Raw genomic sequence first — 11,850 nt, 5'->3', positions numbered from 1 at the left:
ACTGCTTCGTAGTTGTTCCGGTGTTTCAAAACTTTACTTTAATATGAGAACAACTAACCCTTCTGTTATTCAACAGATAAGCCCCTGCTACGACCAGCCTCTAATGCAATTTCTGTAACATATAGTTACAGGTGATGGTGCAGGGTTTGGACCTCTTCAACAATGTATAACAACTCTTCATATGAAAGATGGGGGACATGGTGTTTACACGATGGCAGATGCAAGCCATTTTTGTTATCTTGCTTCATGTATGTAAACGAGGAATCTGCAAGATACTATTCTCAAACTCCCATACGACTTCAATCCCAGCCTTGGTTTCCATCAAGCGATGTCTAACTTCATGCAGGTTTGCGGTTTTTCTTCCTTTAACATCAACAATATTGCCCCCCGTCCCATGAAAGCATTGGCAATACAGTATTTTGAAGTTGTTAAGCGTGACATTCCATCCAAATTTTCTATGTCAGACCATGATGTGATACTTTGGAAAAGTAACAAACTTGATCATGTCCAAGATTATCTCAAGGCGGTGCTCATCACTGGGGTCAACCAATCTCTTGGGCCTCGTCAGTTAAGGGTTGTCGTATGTTACAAACTTGGTATACCAATTTTTCGCATTGTTAAGGTTTGTGCACGTTATAAAAGGAAAATGGATGCATTTGGTGACCATGCACTTCACTGTGCCAGTGAAGTTGGGCTCAAGTTTCGACACGGTATTTTCAAAGATGTTGTGGCTGATATTTGTTACAAAGCGGGGGTTGCTGCTTGGAAACATGTTGCTTTGGGTTTCCTATCAGAGGAGGGTAAAGCATTGAAGCATGCGGATTTACTTTTTTATAATTGGATGAATGGTCGATATGTATGCTTTGATGTCACAGGGGTTTCCCCTTTCTTAGGTTACAGTGATCGTGCTTTTGTTCCTGGTGCTGCTATTTCGAGTGTTATTTCACGAAAACGCACAAAATATTTAGATAAGTGCTCGACTCATGGTTATGGTTTTGTGGTTCTTGCATTCTCCACCCTTGGTGAACTTGGTGAAGACACTGTGGTTTTCTAAAAAGGGGTTGAGGAATTGTATCGCCAATCGAGCAAGCGTCTACTGCTCTATGGCTGGGTCGTGAGAGAGTCGGTTGGGTAGGTGAGGAGTGGGCACGCCAATTTTCTTTCAACACTTCACTGATCAATTGCGGGACGATCCAAGCCATCCAACTAGGCTGGCAAAGTTGGACGGTCATGATGTTTTTGAGACCGTCTTTGGCAGTCTTGCTCGTGCGAGCCACTCCAAGGAAAAACGAACCAGCTCAACCACCCTATTTCAGGGCTAGCGTTCGATGGGTGTTTGGGAGTACAACATGTGTTCGACCGTCTAGGGCAAAAACGGGCCCGCTGGTGGTCATTTAGGTGGTCGCCTGCTCCTTCTAGGGTTCGTCTAGGATGGTTAAATCATGCGGCCAACTTGCGTGGATGTGATCGTTTCTGAGACTGACAAGGACAGTCCAGATTTCCCTTAGGGAATTAAACAAGCTCGATCGAGCTAATATAAGCACGCCGATACGAGATTCTCTTTGTTAGAAAATGGCATAGCTTGTACGGGTATTTCGTGCATGTCTCAATATTGGCACGAAGATTCATGCTACTCTGCTGAAAGTGAACACTCGATCGTCATGTCATGTCAATAAAGAGAGTTCGGCTGAGAACATAGCATGGGAAATACTAGGCAAATCTTGCATTAATTATTAATGCTAATAAATTCACATAATATTTGGGATTGTTGTTACATGCTCCATTCTGGGTGAATTTTGTATATTTATTGAATTGCTTCAAATAAATAAAGCGAGAGGTTTCTACGCTCATCGCTTATCAAATGGCTTTATCCTTTACAGGATGTCAACATTATTAAATTCGGTTTTACAATTTTAGCCCTGAACTAAAATCCACCATTAACAAAAAGGATCTTTATTTATTTTAATATAAAAGCCCTCATATGTGAATTCCATTAAAAAAATAATAATAATAATAATTAATACTCTTTGTCTAATTAATACTCTTTTTTTTTCAATAATAATAATAATAAAAGCCATATGTGGTATCATTTCATAAAAAAATAAATAATAATAAATGCCTTTGCGACGCCTTTTTAAAAAAAAAAATAAAAAAATAATAATAAAAAAAAGGTGTTGGGGCGCAATTTGTTGCTAGGCTCCCAACCCTACTCTCCACCGATATTGTACCTAATTTCGATTATGATTAATAAAAGCCTTTGCGGCGCCTTTTTTTAAAGAAAAATAAATAAATAAAAAATAAAAAAAAATATTGAAAACGGGCACCTAGCTCAGCTGGTTATCCCCCTTTCCCAAATAATAATAATAATATTGTATTATGACAGTGCAACAAGCTCAAACACGCCCAAGATTATTTACTTGCCATTCCCATTGCTGGTTTGAATCAAACCCTTGGACCTCGTCATTTCAGATGCGTTCTCAGCTACCGACTTGGCATCCCGCTGTTTCTCGAAGGCAGTCATTGTTCAAGCTGTAATAAGGAGATGGACATATTTGGAGACCATGCCTTACATTGTGCTAGCGACGTTGGACTCAAATTCCGGCACGATCTGGTACGTGACATTTTTATGGATATATGTATCAAAGCCGGTGTCGCATCACGTAAAGAAGCAGCCTTAGGTTTTCTTTCAGATGAGAATGCTGCTTTGAGGCCTGCTAACTTATTAGTACACAACTGGGAAAACGGCAGAGATACATGCTTCGATGTCACAGGCGTTTCTCCCTTCACTGGGGAAATTCGTTCTTTCACCCCGGGCCAAGCTCTCTCTAAGGCGATTCTCCGTAAACGTAACAAATATTTAGAGAAGTGTGAGTCTCACGGATATGGCTTTCATATTCTCGCTTTCACTACATTAGGTGAACTAAGTGAGGACACGGTGGCTTTTGTAAAGAGGTTAAAGAACTGTCTATCTCACAATGACGCAAATTGTGGCACTGACAGTTTTCTTTTTCATCGTTTAGGTATTGTTATTCAAAAGGGTGTTGGTTCTCAGCTTGTAGCTAGGTTACCAACACTTTTCATGTAATATTACTCTTTTCCCTATTTTCAATAAAAGCCCTCAGAGGTACGTTTCATAATAATAATAATAACAGAGAGAAGCTATCTTATGGCAACACAACAGAGAGAAGCATGAAAGAGAAGCTAATAATAAATAATAAATAATAATTATAATTATAATAATAATAAGTGCCCAGCTTGTAGCTAGGTTACCAACACATTTCTTGTAATGTTACTCTTTTCCCTATTTTCAATAAAAGCCCTCAGAGGTACGTTTTTATAATAATAATAATAATACTTAGATGTTTGCACTTCTCTCGGGTATGGGTTCGGTGTTTTGGCTTTCTCCACTTTTGGTGAGCTTAGTACGGATTTCTTAACTTTCCTGAAGAGATTAATGAATTGCATGGCACGACATGATGTCAACTTCAAGATAGGAAATTCTCTTTTTCATAGGTTAGGGATCGTTATTCAAAAAGGTGTTGGTGCCCAACTTGTTGCTAGGCTACCCACCATCTCTTGTAATATTGATTTTGATTAATAATAATAAATAATAAAAAAAATAAAATAATAATAATAATAACAAGAACGAGCACCTAGCTCAGCTGGTCATCCTCGTTCCCCAAAGTTTCATGCGTTCCAGGAGGTCCCAGGTTCGAGCCCCCAGTGGCGTAATATTGCAGAAATTAACATGGAAGGTAGAGTTAGTTTTCCCCCCTTGTGACACAATCTCAGCCCCCCATCCGCTTCGGCTCCTTTGGCTAGGTTACCCATGAGACTCGCTGGTAGGATAGCACATCAACCTGTTCAATTAATGTAGTAGTATGTCCTTGGAGCTTAGCTTGTTAGGCTTCCAATTAGTTTTATGTAATAATCGTTATCCAATAATATAATAATAATAATAAATAATAATAATATTTAAACCTTACCCTCAAGCTTTCCCTTGAATGAAAGAGAAGTTATCTTATGGAAACACAACAGAAAGAAGCATGTTATGGATTTCTTAAAATCCATTCCTATAGCCAGTTTAAATCAAACTGTTGGGACGAGAAAATTTAGCATCGTACTTCAATACCGTTTAGGCATACCCTTCTTTGAAGCTGGGAGCTCATGTTCTGTCTACAAACGGCCAATGGACCAATATGGTGATCACACAATACATTGTGCAAGTGAAGTGGGTATCAAATTTAGGCATGATATGGTTAGGGATGGTTTTGCTTACATATGCTATAAAGGTGGAGTTGCCGCAAGGAAAGAAGCTTCTTTGGGCTTCCTTACCAACAGTTCCAAATCTGTGAAACCAGCGGACGTTTTGGTTTATAATTGGATAGATGGTAAAGATGTTTGCTTCGACGTTACAGGGGTTTCTCCATTTACAAGTGCTACAACTCGCTCTTTCACTTCCGGCCGCCATTTCTGCTGTTATATCACGCAAGTTGCATAAATATCAAGAATTGTGCGCAAGGCATGGTTACGACTTCCAGGTTTTATCCTTTACTTCCTTAGATGAACTAATTGAATACACTGTCACTTTTCTAATACGTTTGAGGAATTTTTTTGTTAGAAATGACGCCAATTATAAAATTGGTAATTCACTTTTTCATAGAATAGGTATTATTGTTCAAAAAGGTGTGGGTGCCCAGCTTGTTGATAGGATACCCACCATTTCTTGTAACATTGATCTTTCCTTTTATGAATAAATTAATAATAATAATAATAATAATAATAAACGTGTTATGGATCGGTTTGGTGACCATGCCATCCATTGTGCTAGTGAGATGGGTTTAAAGTATCGCCATGATTTGGTAAGAGACCTGTTTGTTGAGTTGTGCTATAAAGCAAGAGTAGCTTCAAGAAAAGAAGCGGCAATAGGTATTATATCTGACAGGAGCACCCCTCTCAAACTGGCAGACCTCATGATATATAACTGGGAGAATGGAAAGGACATCTGTTTCGACGTCACTGGTGTTTCACCATTCTCCAAAGGAGGAAACCGCGCCTTCACACCGGGTCATGCAATCTCTGTTGCTATCACATGCAAACGCAACAAATATACTGACCTGTGTTCGACTCATGGATATGGTTTTGGCGTTCTAGCCTTTACGACATTGGGGGAATTGAGTGAAGATATTAAAATCCTTTTGAAAAGATTAAAGAACTGCATGGAAAGTCATGATGTCAATAATAACTTAGGCAGTTTTGTTTTCCTCAGGCTAGGCATCATTATTCAAAAGGAATTGGTGCACAACTTGTCGCGCGTCTCCCTGCCAAATCATTGTAAATTTCGGTATATTTCATCTTTTTAATAAAAGCCTTCGTGGCCCCTTTTCATAATAATAATAATAATAAGATGGAAGGTAGAGTTAGTTTACCCCCCTTGTGACACAATCTCAGCCCCTATCCCCTTCGGCTCCTTTGGTTAGGTTACCCATGAGGCTCGCTGGTAGCCTAACACAACAACCTGTTCAATTAATGTAGTAGTATGTTGTTCGAGCTTAGCTTGTTAGGATTCCAACTAGTTAAATGCCTTAGTGGCTCCCTTTTATAAAAAAAAATAAAAATAATAATAATAATAATAATGGACGGGCCCCTAGATCAGCTGGTCATCCCCGTTCCCCAAAGTTTCATGCGTTCCAGGAGGTTCCAGGTTCGATTCCCCAATGACGTAATATTGCAGGAATTAACATGGACGGTAGAGTTAGCTTGCCCCCCTTGTGACACAATCTCAGCCCCCCTCCCGCTTCGGCTCCCTTGGCTAGGTTACCCATGAGGCTCGCTGGTAGGTTAGCACGACAACCTGTTCAATTCGTGTAGTAGTGCGTTGTTGGATCTTAGCTTGTTAGGCTTCCAACTAGTTAATGTAATACTCTTTATCCAGTTATTAGTTTATAATAATAATAATAATAATATGGAAGTGACACTATGGAAGTGTCTAAGGCATTGAAGATTCTCTAAGAGGATGGACCAGGCTACGGGTTACATCTGAATATTTCGAAGACGGAATTATTTTGGACTTCTTATGATCCGAGAAAGGATTCTGATACTGCCTTTCCTGCGAATATTGGTAAGCCAAAAGATGGTGTTAAATTGCTTGGTGGACCAGTCAGCCTAGATATGAACTTCTGTAGTAATGTGGTGTTGAACAGGGTTGACAAAACCTCTCAGCTCATAGACAAGATTCAAGAGCTGCACGATCCTCAGTGTGAAATTTTGCTTTTGCGCAACTGTACTGGAGTATCGAGGTTATATTTTTCCCTACGCACTACTTGCCCCCAGGCGATTCAGAATGTTGCCACGCGCTTTGATGATTATCTTATGCAGTATCTTCGTCGTCTTATAGTCGGAGATGGGGATGGTTTTGGCTTAGTCCAACAACGACTAGCCACTCTCCCCATCAAAGATGGTGGTCTGGGTATTCTTACTATGACAGATACTATGCAGTACTGTTACCTTGCATCTCAGGCACAGACCCAGCATTTGCAGAATTCTATTTTGAGGCTGCCTGCAACAACCGACTTATGCCCTGGTTTCCATAATACTTTGCAGAGCTTCACACAAGCTTGTGGGATCCCCCTTCCTGATTTCAACATTAATGATGCCGCCCCCCATTACATGAAGTCATTGGAAACTATCTACTTTGGAGCTGTCAGGGAAAAGGTACCTTCTCGCTTTTCTTTTTCTGCACGTGAAGCTACATTTTGGCAATGTAATAGATTTGATCATGCTATGGATTTCCTTAAGGCAATACCTATTCCTGGGCTTAACCAGGCAGTTTTGCTCGGTCTTAAAATATCGTTTAGCTATACCCCCTTTTGAGAAAGGTAATAAATGTACCTGTTGCGGCAAACTCATGGATATCTTTGGCGATCACGCTATCCATTTTGCTAGCGAGGTCGGGCTTAAATTCAGACATGATTTAGTAAAAGATATTCTGGAAGACATGTGTTACAGAGCTGGTGTTGCGGCTAGAAAAGAGGTTTCTTTGGGCGTCATCAATAATAAGGATTTTCGGCCGGCGGACATCATGGTTTATAATTGGGTAGATGGGAAGGATGTTTGTCTCGACGTCACTGGGGCGTCTCCGTTTACCAGTGCTAAAACACGCAACTTCATACCAGGTCATGCCATTTCTGCAGCAATTACTCGCAAGAACACTAAATACTTAGATGTTTGCACTTCTCTCGGGTATGGGTTCGGTGTTTTGGCTTTCTCCACTTTTGGTGAACTTAGTACGGATTTCTCAACTTTCCTGAAGAGATTAAGGAATTGCATGGCAGGACATGATGCCAACTTCAAGATAGGAAATTCTCTTTTTCATAGGCTAGGGATCGTTATTCAAAAAGGTGTTGGTGCCCAACTTGTTGCTAGGCTACCCACCATCTCTTGTAATATTGATTTTGATTAATAATAATAATAATAATAATAATAATAATATAATGATTATAAAAATATTTTTTTTATATAATAATAATAATAATAAGGGTCCAACATGTCGCTCGGCTACCTTCTACCGACGTGTATTAATCTTTTTTTCTTTTTAATAATAATAATAATAATAACAATATAATAAAAATAAGGGTCCAGTTTATCAACATGCTTTCGACCATTTTGTTCAAGTGTGTGGTATTGACTTTTCACAACTTAGCAATCTCATAACTGCCCCACATCCGATGCACTTACTGGCAGTTCAGTATTTTGCAGGTGTGACGAAAGACATGCCTTCCTTTTTCAATATGTCAAGACGAGATTCAGTGCTTTGGAAGTGTAATAAAAACCAAGCATGTGCAAGATTACTTACTTGCAATTCATGTTGATGGGATTGGACAGAAGAAGGGGCCACGTCAATTTTGTGATGTTCTTTGTTACAGACTTGGCATTCCACTCTTTGCAAAAAATAGAGCTTGTTTATGTTGTAACAAGGATATGGATGTATATGGTGATCATGCGTTGCATTGCGCTAATGAAGTTGGACTCAAATTTCGACATGATCTTGTTCGTGACACCTTTGCGAATATTTGTTATAGGGAACTAAAGTTGAAGCGTCTTTAGGTTTCTTATCTCGTGATGGTGGTGATTCTAGACCAGCGGACATTCTTGTGTACAATTGGGAGGAGGGCCGAGATATTGTTTGGACGTGACAGGAGTTTCTCCGTTTGCTGGTGGGGGAGTAGATGCTTTTATACCGGGTCTTTATTTGTTTAAATCTATTGAGCGTAAACGATGTAAATACCTTCATGTATGTAGAGATACTGGGTATAGTTTTGGTACCTTGGCTTTTACTATTTTAGGTGAGCTTGACTAAATGTAATTTTCGTGTTTATAGTGAACCAACTGCCAAACCAAAAAGAAAATTTGCGTGTCTAATTGGTACCATTGCCCACAAAAAGTGGTACAAAAACTTAAGTTTTTTTTCTAGCCAAATAGCAACGCCTGTATGGCTCTGGCATGTCTATTTCATGCAAAAATAGACACGCAAGGTAGGCATTTCCATAGAATACATTAAACCACGCAATCAGAAATCACGCCAAGTCCAAAAACCTACGGCGTGTCTAAATCCCTATGGACACATCCAACTTTTTCGTTGGGTAACCTATGTGGGGAAAACTTAATACAATTGCAAGTACACGATCTGAATGATCCTTGAAAATATGTATATAGAGTTTGTATCTCTAACCTGTACACAATCAGTATTTATATAGATACAGAGTCTGTGAACCTGATTGTTAAGCAGAGTATTTGGACGATCTTAAAAATCAATCTAGTTGTATTCAAATAATCCAATCAAAATTCTGCCAAGTAATTAAACTTGTTATCTATCTTTTAATATATGAATTTTACAAGAGCTAGTATCGTAATCAATTACAATTAAGATGATGTATCTACTTAGATTGAATGCATAAAAACATGTGTAAATCCAATCATAAAGATAAACAATGTAATGTGGAAAAAGAAAAACACAAGATACCAGAATTTTTATTAACGAGGAAACCGCAATAGCAGAAAAATCCTGGACCTCATCCATATATGAACACGAAACTGTATTAAACCGCTACAGACACTAGCCTACTATCAGACTTCAGAGTGGAATGTAGTGAGACCGAATCTACCCTCCAAGCGATGCAGTTACAGTCGCGCTCCTTACGTCTCTTGTACCTCGCAAGGCCTACGCAATTGATTTCCTTAGATGACGTCCTTTACAGCCTTAGAGTTGTTACAACCTAAGTGAAGACTTTTGATACCAATATGCCTCTAACAGATAAGCCAATTTGATTTCCATTTAGATCAAAGATCAAGGTGACGAAATATGTTTGCAATAGACAAAGCTAGCAAACCTCACAAATCGGGAACTTACGACTTCCGAAGAGTAGCCTATACTCTTAACCACCTCTCCAGAACAATTTTTAAAAGATCAATTAAGATAAGTTTTCAGATATCTATCTTGAGGAATCATAAATTCTGAGACGAAGAGAATTTTGTGATTACTATCTATCTTGCCCGAAAGAGTTTACGAAACCTCAATAACAGAAAAGCAAGATTAGAATACACGAACTATCGAGGTAAAGATGGACGGACATGGCTTCTCGAATCCCCGAAATGAAATATTTTAGTCGTAAACCTAATTATGTTTTTAAGAGGAAATCACTTCTGGAATCGTGTGTAACGATTGTTCGGTTTGGCAAGTATGCCAAATAAATAAAGCAATTTGATGTTTATTTAAACACCTAAGAATTTAATCATGGTGCACATACATAAATGTTTAAGTGATCAATGAAGTCTTAGAAGTGTTTGATAGAGTTTTGGTAATGCTAAACATATTTAAAAAAAATATTCTTTGAGAATATACTAAAATCTTGAACTGGGACGGTTGGTACAACTGTTCGTGAACTGTTAGGCTTGTTCACAAGTCAGGGTGCAAGGGTTCATGAACTGGGTTTTCCAACCCTAAAAGACTACCTAACTCAGTTGACCACAGTTCGTGAACACGGTTCTTCAACTGCTAGCCTATAGTACCAAGTTTCAAAATTTAGTTCACAATGGTTCGTGAAATGTCCTCATCTGAACTGATGGTTTGCGAACTGGTTCGCCATCCGTAATGTATTTCTGAAACTCATATATCTATGGTTTTCGAACCGGTTCACCAACCCACCCTAAGTAGACATATAATATAGTTCAATAGTCCTATCTTATGATGTTTGAATCATTCCCGCGTGATGCATGGGAAATTTTCAATTGATCAACAAATTAATTCACACAATAAATTGTATAGAACTAATATTTTTAAGGATTGTTAAACATCTCTGCTGAGAATCATATTTTGAGATTTTTAGCAAGACATGCTTGACTCAAAATTTGTTTTTTGTAAATCTACTAGAATTCATACTTCATCGTCTCAAAAATATATAATGGTGAGATAGTGAGTAAAATAGAATAATTTAGTCTTCACATACATGATATAGAATTTCTCCAAATATCTTTTCCGATCTTGAATCTTCAAGGGTGATGTTTGATACTCAACTACCAAATTCTAACCTAGTCCGAGACTTGACTTAGTAGACTAGAAATCAAGTTTTGACCATCTAACATTGAAAACAGGCTTGAGATAGAAAAACTTGTGTGTTCAACCGAGACGCTTATTTTCTCATTCATGGTATTGATAGGCTTGTTAAAGAATCAGTTGTTAATGAGGTTGCAACTTCAGAATTACCACCTTGGATTTGGGTCTCCTTGGTATGGTGTTGCAGAAACAATTATACATTGTTTCCAGTGTTCCTTCTCAATGCAGATTATATTTCTCAAGAATACTTAAATCCATACTCGATCAGGTATTACACAACCCCGATGATCTATCTCCATGGATTCAATTGCTGTTTTTTTCAATTTTTATACTCAAATATCCATAAATGTACCCTAGAAGAGAAATATGGTATTCGTAAGAAATCACAAGTTGCAACAATCAACCAAAACCTACTGAAATGGAAAGAACCAAATGGTTGTAGCATTTTGGCACCTAAGCTTCTTTAGGAGACTACACACAACCAAAGGGATAAGAAGCATACTCAGGAAAACATTAATCTTCATTCTTGTTGTAAAAAAATGAATAATGGCTTTTATACTGCTACAATCCGCATGTTAACCTCCAATGGAATTGTACCTCCTGATGAAGACACCTTGGCTGACTTGAGAAGCAAAGACTCTTATGCTTCACTTCCTACCATGTCTTCTACTCCAATTGAGGTGGATGCAGTTCAGGTTCGCAAGGATTTGATCTTAACAGATTAAAAAACTTCTCCAAAGGCACTTCATGTGGAAGGGTGTCATGTCCCAATGGGAGGTATCCCATACAGTTAAGCGCAACCATCTTGGGATAGCCTGTAGGATGATGCGTCGGCTGCTGTTAGTGGTATTAGTAGGCGTCTGTCCTTGTTATAAGGATAAGGTTGTACGCCATGTGGCTCATCAATGGATAATGTAAAACTTTATGTTCTTCCCTAAATCTCTATGTAACTTCTTTGTATAACAATGTCTTCTCATTATCCCTCTAATTCGTCTAGTTCTTCTACTAATCCTCTAATTCCCTCTATATATCCCAAATCATCTCTATCCTTAGAGATCCAAGTTGTTCCTGATAATCCAATTTGTAGAGCATAGAGATTTAAATAACTTATTGTATATATTCTTGAAGGATAATCACATGATATTATTCATAAGTGGATTGAACAGCTTTGCACAGGAGCAGTAAATTGCGCTTAACTGAAAAGAATAACAAAGGTGGTTTTTTCTCGACTCAGATAA

This window comes from Papaver somniferum, unplaced genomic scaffold (assembly GCF_003573695.1).
Source record: "Papaver somniferum cultivar HN1 unplaced genomic scaffold, ASM357369v1 unplaced-scaffold_119, whole genome shotgun sequence".
Taxonomy (NCBI): domain Eukaryota; kingdom Viridiplantae; phylum Streptophyta; class Magnoliopsida; order Ranunculales; family Papaveraceae; genus Papaver; species Papaver somniferum.
Note: the sequence above shows the minus strand (reverse complement) of the source record.